Raw genomic sequence first — 21,244 nt, 5'->3', positions numbered from 1 at the left:
GAAAAACTGAAATTGCATTTTGTTATTTCATAAAACTTTTTGTGACAAAATAGGAAACCTGATTTCGGTATTAATTAAATTATCATAGCGAGTGACGAATATTTTAACATTTCTTTTAACGTGTTACAGACGGCTTTCATTTGTTATCGACAACGACAGCAATAATAAACGACAAGCTCTGACTAGTGAGGTTTTATATAGCAAAAATCATGTTCTAAACAAATGAAGTAAAAGATTTCAGAAATCAATTTCTGAAAATCTTCGATCAAATGAAGTTTGAATAGTAAAACTGTTAATATGCTTGCCGTCTGTGACAGGTTAAAGAAACACACACAGTACGAGAGTTTCGTATCCGACGATGATTGCGAGAAGGTACGACTGTTGAATATATAGAACATTGTTGGTGTGTGGCTGTTTGTTTCTTTCGACTTTTCATATTTTTTTACCGTGTGTTAGGAAACTCGATAAACGTCTTTAATTAACTGTATGCTATTGTTATCATCGGTTATCACGAAAAGTAAATAAATTTGTAGAAAGTTGTGAACGTATACGAACATCGATTTGATTGTCAATCGTATTTCCCGTAAATACAGAATGTGATACGTTGATTTCAGTTATTATTTTTTATTAACATATGAGGCAGTGTCAAGATAATTTCTGAAAGATATCGTTTTAATTACTCAGCAACGATACTGATTAGGGGCAACGGTCCTCTTTCCATCCCGTTGTTAAAGTAGAAACAACACCCGATTAAACGTGATCTATCCACGCATAGAAGAACATATACTATACGAATAAATCCTCTTTCACGGGTAGATAGGATTCATAAAGCCCTTTTACCAAATAATACTTTGTTAATAAGTATTATATTCCCCCAAAGAATTCAAAAAAGGTTTTATTTATCATTTCACTTTCAAATCACTAACTCCTTGTTACTTTTATCATATTGACGATTTGGATGCATGCGCAGTTATACCTAAATATTATATGATCCATGCATCGAAGTTGTTACACAGTACTAGTTAATATTCCCTTTATTGCTTTATTTGAGGGTCCGAGCAAATAGGTATGATTACTCTAAGGTCCGATCACTATTCTCAATCATTTTGACTTAAATGATGGCTCATCGTTATGGGATATCATCGTAATTACCAATCACTGCAAGCGTGTTGGATCAATATAGTAGCTTGACTATACCCAGCGAGGGATGTATTTCAATCACTATGCATCCTAGACTACGATAGGCCAACCACACAAGGCTAGGCTAGGTAAAGGACAACCAAAGTCGTATATTTATTTTGATGATTTGGAAGTTATGTTATCATTTTGGACATACGAGAACAGATGATATCAGGGCTTATTATTGAGAATTTTTTTCAGAGTTTTCAGAATTTTTCGGAATTATTCCCATTTTTTGCACATATTTTGTGAATTCTTACATCGTCACTAACAATATAGCTTCCACTTACAATTTTACATGAATGTAAACTAGGCCCCACCTTATGGGTGGGTCAGGTCCCTTGACTGACTAACTGATATTTTCTCAATAAATTTTTGTAATTGTTACAAAAATATCATAGATTGATCTTGATCAAAGAAGCTCTTTGTCTTGTTTTGTCATAAATTGTTCGCTCCTTTTATTTTATTGAAAATCAAATTTCAGAATAAACAAAGGGAGCTTATTTTCAAGGTTCTGAACCTTGCTTATTTCTACATTTTCAAACAAAAGATGCTTCGATATTACTGTGTCTGCTAAAAGACGCTGTAATGAGGACGTATTTCTTGCTAAACTCCTAAATAAATTTAAACTTGTATGAATACGACCCTCGCTTCACTCTGGCCGCAAAGTTCACACTCGTTGAAATTTTCTAGATTATAAGACTTTTATAGCAAATAATTCTAAGGGAATATTTTCGTTCGACAAAGATGTCGAATCAGCGTAGCTGAATGTTTTTAAATGAAACGTCAAATATTTTTGATGTTCTACTGAAAATTGGCCCTATTTGCTTATGAATAAGGTATGCAGGTCGTGTGATTACGGCCCTCGTTTCGCTCTGGCCGCAAAGTTCACACTCGTTAATTTTTTTTTCTAGCATAGACAGCAAGTTTTTTCGGAATAAATCGCAGATCATTACTCCAGTATTTCGATTAACGAACTTAACGAATTTCAGAACAAACGTTTTTGGAAAGCTGTCGAAAATTACTCCGTATCATGGGCGCGCGTTAGCATAGCGCCCGTGACGCAAGTCTTATTACTAGAAAAAAAAAAAAAAATTGTCGTAGACTGCAGAATCATGGGCGCGCGTTAGCATAGCGCCCGTGACGCAAGTCTTATTACTAGAAAAAATTTAAAAAAAAATTTTGTCGTAGACTGCAGAATCATATATACAGCAAATATTGAAGTTCTACAATTCAAAGACAAATGACTCCAAATTACCATTAAAAAAAACTAGGCGTCCGTACGAGTTCAACGGGGGTAGGGTAATCTCGCACACCACACAAATTCATGGTGTGCGAGATTCACCTCTAAGTGGTGAATCTCGCACAGTCATGACTTTTCGTTACATGTCGTAAAAGGACGCATACTATGATCGCGTGTGCGAGATTCCCCGACACCGTTCAACGAGCTATCACACGTTCTTGCAGCTTAAAATTTGGCCACGCAAAAAATCTTCCAAGAAGCCCCATTTCCATACATTTTGGTCAATTTCAGTACTTTAAACGAAATGAAAAAATCCTACGTTACTTTGTTAGTCCGTCCGTCCGTCCGTGTTTCCTATCTTCTAAAGTCTTCTTTAGATTTTGTTGAAATTTTGGGAGTAGATTTAGTCGTCATTCTAAGACATTCCAGAAAAAAAAATTTGGGGGGAACCGGCCTCGTTTCGGAGCTAGGGCTCCTCGAAGTTGAAAACTGTAACAGCAAAAATTTGACCAAAGAAATTCTAGAAACAAAATTTTACCAAAAAAATTTTGCGTCACAAGTGGCAGATGTTGAGGAAAGTACTTTAAAGAAATTTTTTAAAATAGGCAAGAATATGTCATAATACGTCCGAACCATCTGCCACTTCGTGACGCAAAATTTTTTTGGTAAAATTTTGTTTCTAGAATTTCTTTGGTCAAATTTTTGCTGTTACAGTTTTTGCGTACAAGCGCAGAATGCGTTACTTCCAGCGATATCAGTTTTTTTGGAAGTATGCACAGGGACTTGCGTCACTTTTACTCTTTTGAGTGTTTTTGACTGATGATAAGTAGACTATTTACACAGATGATGATCTGGTTACCCGCACGAATTTCATTCTTAGTCAAATAATATTTTTTTAAAATCTGTTGAGGATTATTCCAGCTATCGTGCTATCAAGAGACGCGACAAAAATTCTTTTGGGAATATCTCGTCGATAATTTCTTTTTTTTTTCGGAAATCCGTCGAAAACTACTCGAGTTATCGTGGAATCAAGCGACGAGACAGAAATTATTTTTAGAATATCTCTAAGATCACCCGTCTGTTATAGTCCATCTTCGAACTTAACCTAAGTAATTCCTCGTCGATTAAAAAAAAGTTTTTGGAAATCCGTTTAGAATTACTCAAGTTATCGTGGCATCAAGGAATGAACAAAGTGTGACAAACATTTTCTATATTTAAGGTTTTTGGTCATACATTCCATGTATTTTCAATCATAGTAGTGAACATTGTGTGACAAACATTTTAGAGTGTTTATCATTCGTAAGACCCATGACTTTCAGTCAAGGGAATAATGGATTCCGGCAAAACTTTCTTACTTTAAAGATCGATGTTGAAAACCAAATAGCAGCTGAACTATAATCCGGCTCTGAAAGGCCCTGATGCTTCGATTTTGTGCATATATCATGCTAAAAATTAAAAACAACAAACGCAGCACAAACAGACAACGTATCAAACAATTCCGCAAACTAAGATGAATGTAGCATTTGCACCGATAATCATCAGAATAGTTTGCCAGTATTGGTGCCTCTAATCGCCTTGAAAGTTTTAATAATTTGTCTATTAAAAAAAATATTAAAAACATTCTAAATACGAATGTTGGATGGCTTCTCAAATTTCATTAATTAAATTTCAAATGCGATGGTTTTTATGACCTTCTGCGTTCGTATTGTACATTAAAACGTTAGAGCGAAATTTATAAAATGTATTTTCTTGCATAAATGGTGGAACATGGGGATATGTGTATATGAATGTGTGTGTGTGTGTGTGTGTGTGTTGTAGCGTCAAAAGTACTCTTGCCGCATTATCCTACACGAAATACGAGATTTGCTTTAATGTATCACGCACCATAATTTTCTTGTAATTTATTTTTGTACAAATTTTTATGACCGACCCGCTTTTTTATGAACTCGCCTGATATAATAATATTTTACCGCTGAAACAACAGGAAAGTTGACGGAATTCAAATTATGCTTTTTTGTATGTATAGCATTAAATCGATGTCAATCTTATCAAAAGATTTTAAATTTTCTTACACACGAAAATAACTATTTCAATGGATATACAAGAACATAAGACTTGTGGCCTAGCCCTCACTGCCTGACACTACTGCTTATAGAATTAATCCCAAATAATGATTTATAAGAAAACTGCTTCCTTCGCTTTTATTAGCTTTGAAATTCAACTTTCACCCATTATTAGATTGTGAACCTGTTTTGTTGACCCAATGAATACTTCCAATATGGTTTAACTCCATTTCTCTGCAATGCTATTTTAACTGGAAAAGTAAGATTATTTCTCAGACGTGCTGTAAGCAATGCTCATTAACGTGCAGTAGCAGATTACAGAGACGATGTGGAGCTCGTAGTTACCGCCAATAGGAGTGAAGAAAAGACAGAGTGTCCTAATGACTGAATTTACGAGTGTGACAATTTGTCATGTACTATTTGAACCGTAAACAAATAACTTGAGAATAATTCCAACAGAGTGCTTTGTAATTAAAATGTAGTGTATAGTTACTTGAATTCTTGTTCTTAATAATATTTTCACTTCACAGAAGTAAATGAAAAACGTGGTATGTGAAAGCTGTTGATAATACTGTTTAGTAAGTAAAAAAAAAACTTGTGATTAGTTCCTCAGCACGCACCTGTCGCTACAGTCTATGAGCTCTGAGAGGAACCTAACGAGGTCGAGACCAAGGTGATTATCAAAATGAAAGGCTTGGTGCCAAATGAAAACAAAATTCAAATTTTTATTGAAAGTTCTTTTACGGGTAGAAAATCGGTCTAATCATCGATTTTCATGAACTTTCGACTCCACAGTATGTAAAATGCATTACAAAATTCGGGACATAGTAATTTACGTATCTGTGGTAGACGTTAGATTTTAGGCAATTTAGTCCGAACGAAGTGAAAGTGCCTAAAATCAACCGTTTACAACAGATGCGTATACAACGTTTCATTTCGCGAAAAATTCTGAAATGTATGCCCAATGCATGAAAACAGTTTAAAAGTCTTGTTTTCGTGAGAATTTGATGATCCGAGGCGGAGCCGAGTGTGAATTATCCTCGGCTCCGCCTCGGATCATAAAATTCACACAAAAACTTTTTATCATTTGTGATGTAAACAACAAATGGACATAAACATGTTGGAATATGCACTTGATGTAATTCTATCTAGTGATCCAATGAAGTCTAAATGAAATAGTAAGAACTTAGTGACCTTAGTTAAGTGTAAAATTGTGTTAAGTCACTCTCCAATAAACAGCCAAAAGGTAAAGTCGCGTTTCATTGGAAGTCCGGATAAAGGACTTATCCGTAATATCCTGAAGCCAGTCCACACACTCCAACTGGTTATGGGCCCAGGCTATACTGTTTGTTACAAATGAATTTTGTGAACAAAGTATAAATAGCTCGTAGTGGCTCAGGAGATGGAAATTCGTGGTAACGACGGTAACAGTTACGTCAGACATTGGTTTGTGCAAAGTGTAGATGCTGTTGGCATACAATGCTGCAGAGTGGTGGCGGTAAACTTCGGGATAAAGGTGCAATCTGTCTGCGGAGGTAGTCACATCAGGATTCACTCTGAAGAATCAGCGATCTCTTCACTCACAAATCATTTGGTTTCACAATGGTCAAGCCGAGAGTCGGTAGACGCATTGTGTGAATAGTCAAGCCGAAAGTCGGTAGACAGAAGGATGCAATGGCCAAGCCGAAAGTCGGTAGGCAACAGTTCCAAAAACTCAAGTCGGATGCCAAAATAGATTCAGAAAATGAACATGCCGGAGAAGTCAATCGGCGACGTGGTCGATCGTTCATACAAGATCAATTGGGTTGGTGCAACGGTTGAATTGGTGCAAAAATTTCATTTAATTTGCGAATCTGGACGTGACGGTAAAGTCAATCGGCAATGTGTTCGATGGTTCATTTAAGTCAATTGGAATAGAAATGGAAACTGAGTGAGCAGTATATCTCACAGTGGCGGTAAATTCCGAGCATGGCGTGGATTTCGTCTGAGGAGCTAGTCACAATGGAAACTGGGTGAGTGGGAGTGTTGCAGACGTTGTGGAGTATTGTGGGCTAAGAGTAAGTTTCGATAGATTTATATCAATTGAGTGGGAGTGTTGGAATATGCACTTGATGTAATTCTATCTAGTGATCCAATGAAGTCTAAATGAAATAGTAAGAACTTAGTGACCTTAGTTAAGTGTAAAATTGTGTTAAGTCACTCTCCAATAAACAGCCGAAAGGTAAAGTCGCGTTTCATTGGAAGTCCGGATAAAGGACTTATCCGTAATATCCTGAAGCCAGTCCACACACTTCAACATAGCACGGAAGCTTGAACTTTATGATCCACGTTACACCTTTTCCCTTTAAAATAGAATCCGCCAAATGTGTCTGTGCTTTCTTTGATTGCAAATTTTATTGCATTTCTATTACATTCGTCTTAATTTTGGCGGAAAAGCAAATCGTCACTAAGAAGTACAAATTACACATAGAAAGTGGTGACAGCATAGCTGACATTTTTCGTTTTACATATAGGGCACGTAGCCTACTGGTCTTAGTCCTAGTGGCTTTGGTTCATCTGTCTAAAAATGAAGTTCAATATTTGCAAAGTCTTAGACGAATTATTCCTAGACTTTTTTTTGTGGATACAAATTTAGGTAATAATTCCTAGACAGGTATTTCGTACAGTAAAATGTGTCCCCAACATCACTTTGTGTAAGATGCATATTTCGTACGGTTTTACGTAGAATTTTACACCAACATAATGTAGGCGATGACGTTTTTGGTAGTTGCCAGTTTAGTATTTTGAAAATCCAGTATCGCGACGCGAATGTAACGTTTTGTTTTTACTTTATATTCGGGACAATTTATCATTCAATTTACTATGAAAATATTGTGAGGACCGGTTTTTTCGAGTGCGGCCTTTATTACAGAAGACAGAAAAGAAAAGGTTTAACATTTTAAGTGTTTTTTCTTGAATTGTGTCAAAATTGTGTGAATTCGAAAATACTTGTTCCGTGAATTTTTGCGTATTTATGAATTCATTGGAATAAATTACTCTTCTTGGAGTACACTCCGGTCTCTGAAAGTTTCCAACTTCATCCCCGAGGTAATCGTTCCAAACTTTTTTTTATTTTTTTTATTCAAAAGATTTGCAGCACCAGTCTGATGCCAGTTGAACAACTAGCCATTGTTGAGAGAGGGGCTCTTTTGCGCAATATGGTTTTGATCTCGACTAGACACAATTATTTGATTCATTTCCATCGTGTGATTAGTGGCTACTGTCTGATATGCTTCATGTGTCTCTAATCATGTTACTTTTTAGACCCGTACGAAGTACTGGGGTCTTATGCGTTTACGCATACATCCGTAACACGTCGAATTGGACTCCCTGAGTAAGGGGAAACCTATTGTGGTTGTCTAGAGATGCCAAATCAGTGAAAAAAAAATGTCCGTCTGTCCGTCTGCACGATAACTTGAGTAAAACGCATCCGATTTTGAAAATTCTTCTTTTTCCCGTTTGGTAATGTCAAAAGACAGGCTAAGTTCGAAGATGAGTGATTTTGGATCGACCCTTCCCGAGCTGTGGCCCAATAAGTGCTTTACGGTTTTTCGAAGATATCTCCGGACATTCAAACGTTACACTTGTGACTGATACGTCAAATAAAAGGTATTTACAATACCGATCGACAAAAAAAAAGTTTATGGAAAATCGGATGACCGACTCGTGAGTTAGACCCCTTGGTGTGAAACAGGCACAGGGCGGCAAGCAGTTTTTGCTTGTAGGTCGGCCACATTTGAACATATTTCGTCTGTTTTAGCTTTATTAGATAGGTATTGACCGTACCAATCAGGGAAAAAAAAGATTTTGAAATTATGTTCTCCGGAGCGTGAGCTAGGTTTCTTGGAGTGAGCTCTTATCTGGCTACTCGGCCGTACAGTGAACGTGGAGTATTTTGTCAATATCTCGAGTAAATTTTGACCGAATTTCATGATTTTTTTTTGTTTGAAAGGTATTAACGAATGTAAAGCGTCGGTAAAATTTCCGGTCTCCTAACAAAATGGCTGCCGGTGGCCATATTGGATTTTAATAAAAGTGATATATATTGGGAAAAATGGTACTTAGAGTGTTTCTGTCAACATGGAAATAATTTGTTATGTGTGTGGGGTGTTTCAGGCATTCCATATATGGACATCTATATATATCTATATTCACCTATATTGAGCTATATACAGGCATATAGAGCTATATAATAGCATATTCATCTGTGAAATGTTTATTTATAGGAAGATATAGGTAAATATAGCGGTATATAGCTGTTTAAATAGGAATTTATGAAAGTTGACTTCGTACGGGGCTGTCTATATTGCCTCCGGCAATTTATTTGTATATGATAACAAGGCAAAGAGTGGATAATGTAAGTGATTTTAAAGGGCGAATAGCTTTTCAGTAGAGAATGAAGTAAAAGAAATGAAGAGTTTCACAGTAAAAGCTTTTGATACGAATAGGTGTTTCGTACGGGTCGGCGTTAGCTATGTTTTTTTTAAGCTTCACACAAACCCCTACGAAGAAGTGATAATAAATTTGATTTTTGAAAAAATTTCGAATTCTTCGCGCTAATTTGCCCACCAATTCTCACACTATCAAATATTTCGTTTTTCATGTCGGGGACACAATTTTTACGTAATTTTGTTCGTAATTTCCGGTCTAAGTGCAAAATTGAATGAAATTCCCAAAAGGCAGTAATTTTGATCTGAATGTTTTAAAACAACAGGCGGGTAGTGCCAATAAACAAAGGTTGTATTCTTAAAGTCTGGGTCGATTTATTTCAAAAAATTACCGAATCTAATGAAAACTGAACTAAAAATGAACGAAACTTTGTTGCCACAAAACGATTTCGGCTCAGATTTATATGTCTACGGTGTTCTACGGTGATCTTAGCGTGATTGTAAATATTGAATAGAGAGATTTCGAATTTAAATGATCGCATTTTGTGATAATTTTTTTTTAATGAAATAACCTGAGTTCGAAAAATGTGCCATTGAATAAGATCTGGAAATAAGCTGTGGCGTAAAACCCGTACAGGTAAGAGCTGTAAGAGCGAACATTGAACGAAACGATATAGTGGAAAATACCACGCGCGTATTAAATTCATAAATGTTGTGTTGGGTGAAGACACTCATACACATGCATTTTTAGACTAACACGTATGTACATACATACGAATCGACTTTATATACATGGAATGCAGAAATGCCAACGAAAAATGTAGGATTCTGTCTATAGATTTGTATTTTGTGTAATAAGGATGGCTGTGATTTGTATGATGGTTTGCCAGCATTTACGTGACTAATTTTAAATAACGAAAAACAAAAAGGAACCTTTTACCTGCAACGACAGTGGCTGGTGTTATTTATCCAGTTAATCATCTGCTATTGGCAGAGACTACCCAAATATTGCATTCAAATGTAAGTTTAACACAATGCCAACTTGATCAAAGACATGAATTTCCATGATACAGTTTGGATCTTAGATGTTAGATTCCAAAGGTTTCTACATACATATTCCTCTAACGGAACGTGCTCGTTAGGGGCTTGTCATAACAATTTTTCGGATGAAAAGCCAATGATATAGCGACCATTGGATGCTTGCAAGTACTCAGGATCGATTTGTGACAGTCGCAAACAAATCTGTGAGTTCGGCTCGTATCACAAATTGATCACTCATTTAACGAATGACTTCCGCCGCATCTAATGTAATATACTGTTCTAATTGGTTGCCTATGTTGAAATGCATTAGGGCTGTAGCATGAGTTTTAAGTTTATTTTAGGAAAAATTGTTTAATCGAACCGAACTCTATAAAATGTCGAACCGCTTGCTCTCAGTCGCTCTGCTACGCCTTCTCTACTTAATGTATCCCGCTTAATTGCTGGCATACTGATCTATCATAGGACAATTTTCTTACAAATTGGGATGATTTTCGTCCATTTCCATATTGTTGAGGATCAAAGACAGACTCCACGACGACGACCGGTAATATTTATTTCGTTCGTTAGACATAACATCAATATAAAACCCAACATCACACACTTATCACGGCACTTTACCACGACAGTCGCATGACATTAAACTTCTATGTCCCATCTTTACTATGTCTGTACCTTCAAGTCCCCTCGATGCGTTACTATCTATTTATTAGGGGTGGTAACATGTGCTACATTACTAAATCTACGATCATACAACGGTAATACAATGCAATTCCGATGAAACAACCTTTTGCATTCGGATGTTTATTAAAAAATAAAAAATAGAGTTGGCACGAGCTTTATTCTACCTCTACAACGCATAGAAATAAATTTATTGATAATTGCTTTTAAAGTTCAATATGTTTCATAACGACGGGTGCGCCAAATATTTTTTATTTAAGTTATTAAGTTCAACCGAGCAGACAACGTGCGGAAATTTAAATAACAAAAAAAAAGAACTCTTAAACACCTTCCACGAAAATGTTGTTTTCGTTTTTTACCTGAGTTGTTTATTGTTACTTTGATGCCTTCGTTATACACACATGAAGTAAAGTTAACGTATAATGTGTTGTGCATTATGTATACGTATTTATAAGTATACGCATTTAAGACCGATTTGGTTATATAATTCCTGACATCTTTCACTTGGTAAAATTCTACCGAAAAGCCGTAGAACAATTTTTAATTTTGGTTATATCAAAATAAAATTAATCCATCGACCTCTTTTTTCTCTATCTATATTGCCCGCACGTCAGTAAGCGGGCGTGACGCAAGTCCACTACCAAAAAAGTTTAACAAAAAAAGTTTTGTAGACGATGGAGCATATATACAGCAACTTTTCTCCTTCTCCCCTTGGCTCCAATAACTCCATTGGAAATTTGGAAATTGGAAATTTGAATCTAGGCATTCAAACGAGTTCAACGAGCTATCACACGTTATCGTAGGTTAAGATTTGGCCGAGATACTGAATTTCAAAATTTTGATTTTTGTACGAAAATAAGCAAAATTTCGTATTTTCAGATAACTGAAATCGCCTACGTTAGTTAGTTAGTTGCTTCCTATGGAAAAGTGCATCCAGCAACTCCTAAACGTTTCTATAGATTTTCCTAGACGACTGTGGCAGACGTTAAGGGACCTAACTATTAAGAGTAGAAGACATCTGCCATTTGTGGCGCAAAAGTTTTTTGTACTTGCGTCACATTTACCCCTTAAGGGTTTTTTGACTGATATGAGTAACATAAACATAAAAACTCCCTTGAAATTAATTTCCATATCGTACTCTGGCTGATTTATGGGTATTAACTCAAGTAAGACGAATCATTGGATATGGAAAAAAATCTTATCTGGAAAAAAGGCACCGTTATCGATTAAGTAGTGATAAGGATTACAAACATTACACAATTTGAAGCGATCCGAGACAACCGTAATATAGGGATAAAAAAAAAAACTTCAACAAAAATGAAAAGATGGACGGATGAACAGTCGGAGAGTTTGCTGCGACTGAGCCCCGTGCGACATGTAAACCTATTGCAAACGTGATCCTAAAATTAATTGATTCATGTGCACAAAACTCTTAGATAAGGGACACGAATTTGAAACGTTTGGACGAAAATTAGCAAAATCGGATGAAATTTACTCTATTTATATGCAAAATACACTTAGGGTTGAATAGTCAAATTCCTAGGAACCTAACTCATGATCAGCTGACCCGATTTTCGTAAACTTCCTTTTACCATCGATTAGTATCGTCAGTGCCTATGTTGATACATTTGCACTACGTTTCATTTTCCGTAGATATATACTCGAAAAACCTTAAAACGTTTAGCCGGCCCTAGCTCACGAAGGACCGACTCAAATGTGTTGATTGTCATCTGGAAGTGAGACTATTGTCATTACCTATCAGGGTGTTCAAAATCGGTTCACATTTACTCAAGTTATCATTAGACAAACGCTTTGGTCTAACCATCTGAGAATTTCACATGTTACAAACGGCATAGCGGTTTTATAAACCTCCAGCACTTCGTACGGGGCTAATAAACGAAACGTGAAGAAATTCACGTCAATATTAATTTAGGACATTTTAATAGTACATTAAGGTACCGATGAATATACCGAGAGTTAATACTCTTCTGTATATTACACAAACACGAGTGTAACGAGTGTACGTGTAATGTAATATACAGAAGAGTATTCGTTCGTGGTATATGCACTGGTACCTTATAATGTTTTATTGTATTGACGCAAACGATCAACTTATCGACATATTAATGTAGGATATATTTACCTAGATAAATAATAATGACGTCATATCAATGGAATAATTGAGAGAAATAATGTTTGGTATAAACAAGGCATCAGAACAGTCGGAGCGTTTGCTGCGACTTAGCCCCGTACGACCCGTAATCCTATTTCGTCCGTAACCATAATACGTCCGTAGCCGTAATACGCCCGGAACCCTAATACGTCTACAACCCTCTAATGCGTCTGTTACCAAAATGCAAGACAAATTTACTGAAAGTGTTCATTTTTAAAATTGCGCAGAGCGCAATTACGAAAGCCCGTACGAAGTACCTCTCAAATAAAACCAACAATTTACGACATTATTTTAGAAACCCAAAATTTTTTGCCAACTTTCCATTGGGTATTCAATTACCTCTCAAATAAAACAAAAATTAGCAAAATCGGATGATATTTACTCGATTTATGTGCAAAAAACACTTAGTGCCGAGTAGCGGCCTTGGTCCAAGGGCCCAAATTTGAAACTTTTTTCGCCATCATTCTATTCGGCATTCAATTACCTTCCATAAAAAACTAAATCTAGCAAAATCGGATGAGATTTACTCGATTTATGTGCAAAAAACACTTAGGGCCGCGTAGCGGCCTTAGTCCAAGGGCCCAAATTTGAAACTTTTTTCGCCACGTTCTTTTCGGTATTCAATTATCTCTCAAACGAAACAAAAACTAGCAAAATCGGATGAGATTTACTCGATTTATGTGCAAAAAACACTTAGGGCCGAGTAGCGGCCTTAGTCCAAGGGTCCAAATTTGAAACTTTTTTCGCCATCATTCTATTCGGCATTCAATTACCTTCCATAAAAAACTAAATCTAGCAAAATCGGATGAGATTTACTCGATTTATGTGCAAAAAACACTTAGGGCCGCGTAGCGGCCTTAGTCCAAGGGCCCAAATTTGAAACTTTTTTCGCCACGTTCTTTTCGGTATTCAATTATCTCTCAAACGAAACAAAAACTAGCAAAATCGGATGATATATACTCGATTTATGTGCAAAAAACACTTAGGGCCGAGTAGCGGCCTTAGTCCAAGGGCCCAAATTTGAAACTTTTTTCGCCATCATTCTATTCGGCATTCAATTACCTTCCATAAAAAACTAAATCTAGCAAAATCGGATGAGATTTACTCGATTTATGTACAAAAAACACTTAGGGCCGAGTAGCGGCCTTAGTCCAAGGGCCCAAATTTGAAACTTTTTTCGCCACGTTCTTTTCGGTATTCAATTACCTTCCATAAAAAACTAAATCTAGCAAAATCGGATGAGATTTACTCGATTTATGTGCAAAAAACACTTAGGGCCGAGTACCGACCTTTGAGCCCTCCCAACAAGCCCGGGTTGCATCTTACCCAAAAACAATGTTCAGCAACTTTGTTCTACTCGTCAATACCTTTCATTTGATATATCACAAGCAACTATTGCGTGCGTATTTCGGTAGATATCGTCGAAAGACTGAAAAACACCTATAGGGCCCTAGCTCTGGAAGGGCCGACCGTACCATGCCCATTTTCGAACTTGACCTTACTTTTGTCGATACCAATCAGGGAAAAAAAGAATTTTGAGAAAAGGTTGTGATTTACTCAAGCTAGAGGGGTCACAGACGGACGGACGGACGGACATTTTTTTTATTGCGGATTCGTAGTCTATGAACATAACCAAATGCTTTGCCCTTACTGTCTGCTTCCAATTCGACGTGTTACAAACGGCATATTAATCTTATAAGCCCCCAGTACTTCGTACGGGGCTAAAAATACTCCGAAAAACAGTGTTTAATGTCGATATATACACGCCAATGCAATAAATCGATTTAGTAGAAATTCTGAGAATTTATTTCATGTTAAGATCGATAAAAACCCTGTCTGTGGAAAATTATATCATGAACTGAATGGCTTTACACTGTATTATTTAGAGAGAGAGAGAGAGAGAGAATAATGAAGATAAGAACCGAATATAAACAATACAAAATAATGGTTTGTCGGCAAAATTATACGTGATTTCCGATCAGCGATTCCATTCAGGGTGATTTCATTCATGCTGATAGAATCATTTCACTGCAAGTGTTTCTATATTATTTAAATACTTGCAATAACACATGGTTTGAGAAAGGTTTGAGATGAGAAAGGTCGTTTCCAAATTTTAATTTTACAATCCGAGAAACCGAAACCGTAGCGATATGGAAAGTCCCACCCGAACCGAATTGAATTTTTGAAACCAGAGAGATGTTAATATAACGACTGGGACGTCGTATCAACGGATAGAGGGATATATGTTAGAGGGACATTAGAGATGTTAGAGATGTAGAATGACAGCTGGTTTTTTGAGAGATAATTTAATACATTTTCTCTCAACCAAAATCAAAATCATTCGACATATTCTCTCTATCCGTCGAAACGACCCAGTCGTCATATTAGCACCTATCTGTTTGAAACACGAAACCCGATTAAGATATCTATCGTCTGTATTCCGACAGTGATTTGATAGTAGGCGTACGGTAAATTCAGTGAGTCATGAATTAGTGTTAGTTGGTTTTCACCTGGTCCAATCATACAACCGAAACCGTTCATATATGTCTTCATACGGCTTTACCACTACCACTATAAGCACTTTTTGAGTGAACCTGTAGGAGCTGACGTGGCGAATTAATGCCTAAATTCCACTGGCGTCGACTGTATTTCTTTGTAAAATAAAATAGTTTCTGAACCACTTTTCCACTTCAAATATAATGGTTATTTGGATCACAAGGGACGAAAGTAAAAAAATTCAACCGTGTGCGAAGTTTGCAGCCCGTGGCCGAAGGCCAGGGCGGCAATCGCACAGGTTGAATTTTTTTACGTCGTGCCATGTGATCCACAAAACTTTTCATTACAACAACTACGAAAATTGTAATTTGAGCTTCCTTATAATGTTTCAACTGATGAAATTTACCGAAATAAGTTGAAATATGCGGGGGTCCAGGGGGCGGCAGCCCCCTGGTAAAAGAAAAATTTATAAATTATTGGCAACGTTCTTTTCTATCACAACAATCACAGTGATCACAACGACACCAGACGGAACACATGTTGTTGCTGTCATTTACTTTCGCATCCTCGTTTGAGGGGCGAAAGTACTTTCGCTCCTCTGTTGGGAGGCGAAAGTATTTTCGCACCTCTTGTGATGTCGTGGCTAACTGAGAGTTGAATTTTTATACTTTCGCATCTCATTCGGGAAGCGAAAATTACAACTTTCGTAGTTGGTGTAATGAAAATTATTTTTCATGCTTCGGGGCCGAAAATGAGGGCAATTTTTCGAATTTTCTCGGGTTTCCGGCCCTCTGCATGAAAACTCACATGTGCACCTGTTTGGGACGGTTGATTTAAGGCACTTTCGCTTGTAAGCCTCACTTCGTTCGGCCTACAATCCGCGAAATTGCCTAAAATCAATCGTCCAAAACAGGTACACAAATGACTATTGTATATTTACCACTTGGTAAAAACATCTAGGTATCGATCTTTCGATTCAACTCTTTAACGTGACTCTAACGTAACTGTTTTTGACGGATTTTTCTTTTCGTTAATGATTATTGGATTTCGGGTCGAGACGAACCGTATCTGTAATAGTATATTGGCATGTGAGGTGAACGGCGGGATTTTCCCTTAAATACTCTCCTTTTGTGCATAAACGAAAAAGAGAAAATCGATGTAGGGGAAGCGCAATTTCTACTCTTCGCTTATGATTTTTAGGATAATAATATTGAATGGAAATCAGTGCGGAGAGGCAGTAAAATTTAATATTCTCTTTTTTGACGAATCGAACCAAACTCCGAAAGGCAAAGGTTGCTCCATGTAAATTTGGGCTAAAAAATGGGAAAGGACAAGGGGTCGAAAAAGCGAATGTTTTCGGCCCCGAAACATGAAATAGTTATTTGTTCAACGAGGGAAAAAAAAAAGTTGGAAATTTCATTTCTGTGGTGTTGTTTGTGGCCAGAGCGTAGCGATGGTCATAGTTCACCTGAGCAAATGCAATTTCCAACTTTTTTCCCGAGTTAAACGCAACGTTTTTCACAACAAACACTTCCAAAGTTTCAGCGGAGGGGAGAAAATAACTATTTTTTTCGCCTGCGTTGTGAAATACTTTTGACGACTCTTGACACGTTATTTTTCACAACGAACAATAAAATTAACTAAATGTTCAAAAAGCCCCCGATGTCATGTAGGTGCTTCCACCCACTCATAACCAGCTATCAAACATCTTCATCTATTTTATGTACTAAATATTGGATATGATTTGTGTGAATAAAGACCCTGCTTCAGTTCAGATCGACAAATGTCACACCAGACGTACTAAGTTTTTTCCGTTTCAACAGTTAAAGCTATTCTGATTGCCGTTACACGAAAATTTTCCGTACTTCTCCAACATTTTTATATCCTAATTGAAAGTTATTCTAAAAGTAATAATGCAACAATATGTTTGTAAGTACCGTAAGTACTCACATCACTCGAGCAACCAAAAGAGAAAAAAATTACCGTCGGCAGAAAACAACAACACAAAAATGAATGTTGTCAAAGACAGAAAAATATAGTTCGAAGAACCGAAAATCCGAAAATCTTTTGGCTTCATTCATCGAACAGTTATTCATGATAGTTTTTGCATACAGTAATACAGTATACAATAGTTGTTCAGATCCTTTAACACTTCGCTACGATCAGCTGATTTATGTCAAACACTGAGTTTCGCTTTAAGGCTACAATATTCGGTCGTATGGATACAACTGATGCGAAATATACCTTTTGCAATGATCGTTATCCTTTTAATCCGTTGAGCTTTTCGGTATAATCCATTTAATAGAGGCAAAGATTGCTTTTTCACACACACAAAACTGACACAAAATTCGTATAAAAGCGCACATTTCACATTCGTTCCGTCATGTCACATTTGCGGAATGAATTTTTTAATGCATTTTGTAACACTCGCCCGAAAAGAATAACACTTCAGTGTTGGTCAAAACACGTTTCTTTCTTATTTTAATTTTCTTTCTTCATACAATAGACGAGAATTTCGCTCAGAATGTATTCACCATTCAATTATACGTATCGAAAAGGAGAAACAAAATCATAAATTGTTTCCTCAAAACTGAATGACTTTTCTGTTTAATTTTGTTACACAAAACATTTGACATTTAACAATCAACTACATCGCTTAAAGACTCCGTTTAGACTGAAATAAAAATTCCATTTCCGAGCATAAAAATGAAATAGCACCAGACGCTTTGCTTTCTGCATTTAAATTCTCTATTCAAATGATGTTCTGTTTCGTTCATTCGTTCACTCGATTCATTCATGCCGTGCGCTTCTGTAAAAATGGAATGGTCGGTATATATAATGTGAATTAAAGCGAGACAACATGCTGTGCGTGTGTGGGGTTCGGATAAAACCCAACCCATACCATCCATAATTTTTTCTTCGTCTTGTTTCTTTGCACAACGCATAAGAGGAAGAAAAATTATTTCCCATCACAGGTTGCTGCTTCAATAAAAAGTGGCAGATGAGTCAATGGGATTTAAAGAAGTCTGTACAAATGTTACTTGTATATAGATAGTATTTATATATTTAAGTGAAATATGAAATGATAGGGTGATGTGTGTAGCGTAGCTGCAATGTGAAACCAGTCATTCAATTACACCATTGAAGACGTTTTTTTTTTCTTGTGCAATACAATGCAGCCCTAGTTGACATAATGACAATCGTCTATGCCATTCATAAACGACTTACGCTTTTTAAGGAAGTGTGACTCCAATGTTTTTAAGACAGATGATAACCTCTGACATAGGAGCGAGGGCGACAAAGAAGCTGATAAATAATATGATTTATAAAGTTGCAGGAGCATCGTTTCAATTCTGTTCCTAGAATTAAAAAGAGTTAGGTCATAGTTTGTTCCGGTTTACGATACACTAGGGAATGTAACCGCGAAATTAAAAATCGGAAAAACCTGCTTAACTGCCTTCAAAAATTAAAGGATTTTTCAGTTTTCACTTTGTAATAATGCAATGAAATTGTTCGAGCTTATTGGAACTGAATTGTGAACATTTTCATCACAGATTTCGTATTAAGAGCAATCGACCCTTTAAAAAATTTGTAGCCTACATTTAGGCGGAAAAATATTTGTTTTTTTGATGATTTATCTGAAACGAAATCTTTTCTTTTTTTGAAAAACTGAAACCATTGAAGCACGCAAAAATGTGTTACTTTTTAAGGAAAAATTGGTTTGTGAGTCATAATTTATGCCACTTGGAGAAACCTTTGCACAGATTGTGATGGAAACTTATGTAAGCAACGCACTTCAAGCATGAATGGTACTTTAAATGGAGCACCGAAACTGGACAGTGTATCAAACAAATTGTGACACTGTATTCTGCAAATTTTGTAATTCAAAATAGTATTCTATTTGGTAGCTGTCATTAAAAGTTGCTTGAAGTGCGTTGGTATAATGCTTGATTTCCGCTTACCAAAAAAGAACTCAGTGTGAGAGACAAAATTGATTTTTCTCGATTTTTGCTTTGTTTAGTTGACAGCTCACTCTCTCATGGCTCTCACACGGAGTACGTTTTGTTGAGTTGAAACCATACTTAGAGGTTAGAGGTCAGGGCTCATACTTTTAAGTAGTTGCGGTATGTTTGGTGGCTGCAGCGATGTTATACACTCAATCCCTCGTATGCTTGCAAAATTCACAAAAAAACCAGTGCACCACAACACAAAAAATATCGCTGAAGGTGACGAATTCTGCGCTTGTACGCAAAAATTGTCGAAGCAAAAATTAGGCCAAAAAAATTCTTTATCACATACGCGCGGTGTTCGGATGTCAAAATTACTTCACTAGAAGTTTAATTCAAAAATAACACTTCAGGTCTATGTTGTTGTCTCGTTTTCGCTTATGTGATAATAAATATTATGCACGTATGAAAAAGCGGTCGAGGCTTGCCGAGACGGCTTGTCATACGTGCATATTCTTTTTTATCGCATAAGCGAAAACGAGACAACAAGATATGCAAATGACACTTTGACAATTTACAGAAGTATAATGTTTGTTTATATATCCTAGGTGAATAATTTTTTCGGGGAATCACACCGCGTATGCGATAAAATAAAGTACACACTTATCACTATCAGTCTCGGCAAGCCTCGACTTCCTTGTGACAAGTGTGTAATATATAAAAAGAATACCAAACATATTTTGAGTCACAAAGCAGCTTTTGAATTTCTTTCTAGTAATAGGACTTGCGTCACGGGCTAACGTGCGCCCATGATGTAATCTGTGAATTTTTGTCCAAGTGGGTTAAGTTATGACTTGCGTCAGATTTACCCTTTTAGGGTTGACTGATATCATCACTTTTGTAAGTTTATCATTTCGACAACATTAAAAAACCTTATGGAAATTAAAAAATTCTAGAGAAATCAGTCTGAATCTTAAAATCTAGAAACCAATCTTGGAACACCTCACTTATATCGAAAATAACCCAAATCCATTGAAAAATCCTACGGAAGTTAGGAAGTGCCAGGGGAATCATCTGTTGTCGCAAAATTTAGGAACCAAACTTGGAACACCTCACTTACATCGAAAATAACCTAATTTCATCGAAAAAAACAGACGGAAGTTAGGAAGTGCCAGAGGAATCATCTGTCATCCCAAATTTTAGGAACCAACCTAGTGGAAGTTATAACTTAATAATCCACACAATTTCCAACAAGAAACACATAACAAAACAACACACCTTTCACCACATGACCATCCATATCATGCACCAAAATATACAACATACACACACATACACATACAAATTGGCTTTTATATGGCATTTGAATGGTGACTTTCGGATATGGATTTTTTCCTACTTTTTTCTTCCCATTCTTATTTTTGGGACATTATTAGCCTACAATCAAAATTTCAGGAAAATCTATAGAAACTTTAAGGAGTAACTAACTAACTAACCTAGGCGATTTGCATTATCTGAAAAATCAAGATTTTGCTTATTTTCATCAATATTTCGAGGTTCAATATCTCGGCCAATTTTGAAGCTGTCATAGCTCGTTGAACTCGTATGGATTCCTAGATATCATAGTTTGGAGGCCATTGGAGCCAAAAGAAAAAAGGCAAAAAGTTGCTGTAAATGTGCTCCGCCATCACCAAATTTTTTTAAAAACATTTTTGGTAGTGGACCTGCGTTACGCCCGCTTACTAACGTGCATGATTATAATTGACTACCAAACGTCATTTTCGGCGGAGATGTTTATTATTCGAGAAGTGCGCACCGACTGTCTGCTTGCCTACTTAAAGCTCGAATTTTTGGTAGTTGAATACCAAATTGGTAGTTGACTTCGAGACTGATAGAAAGTTCGTGGAGATACTTACTGTTCAACAGCTGGATGTCGACCGATGAAACTATTCTTCCTGCTTGCCTATTTATATCTCACATATTTCATAGTTAGTAGC

General features: G+C 36.5%; 1 protein-coding gene across 1 annotated transcript in view; it reads right to left on the bottom strand.

Moving 5' to 3' along the window:
* The window catches only part of LOC119074299 (protein winged eye), a 96,244-nt gene extending 78,268 nt beyond the window's left edge, over positions 1–17,976 (bottom strand). Inside the window, exon 1 of the mRNA XM_037180318.1 lies at positions 17,545–17,976. The gene's annotated coding sequence lies outside the window, so the exon portion shown is untranslated. The remainder of the gene's footprint in view (positions 1–17,544) is intronic.
* Positions 17,977–21,244: the final 3,268 nt, after the last annotated feature.

This window comes from Bradysia coprophila, unplaced genomic scaffold (genome assembly GCF_014529535.1).
Source record: "Bradysia coprophila strain Holo2 unplaced genomic scaffold, BU_Bcop_v1 contig_151, whole genome shotgun sequence".
NCBI lineage: Eukaryota > Metazoa > Arthropoda > Insecta > Diptera > Sciaridae > Bradysia > Bradysia coprophila.
The sequence above is the reverse complement of the archived record's forward strand: the minus strand, read 5'-3'. Positions and strand labels throughout refer to the sequence as shown.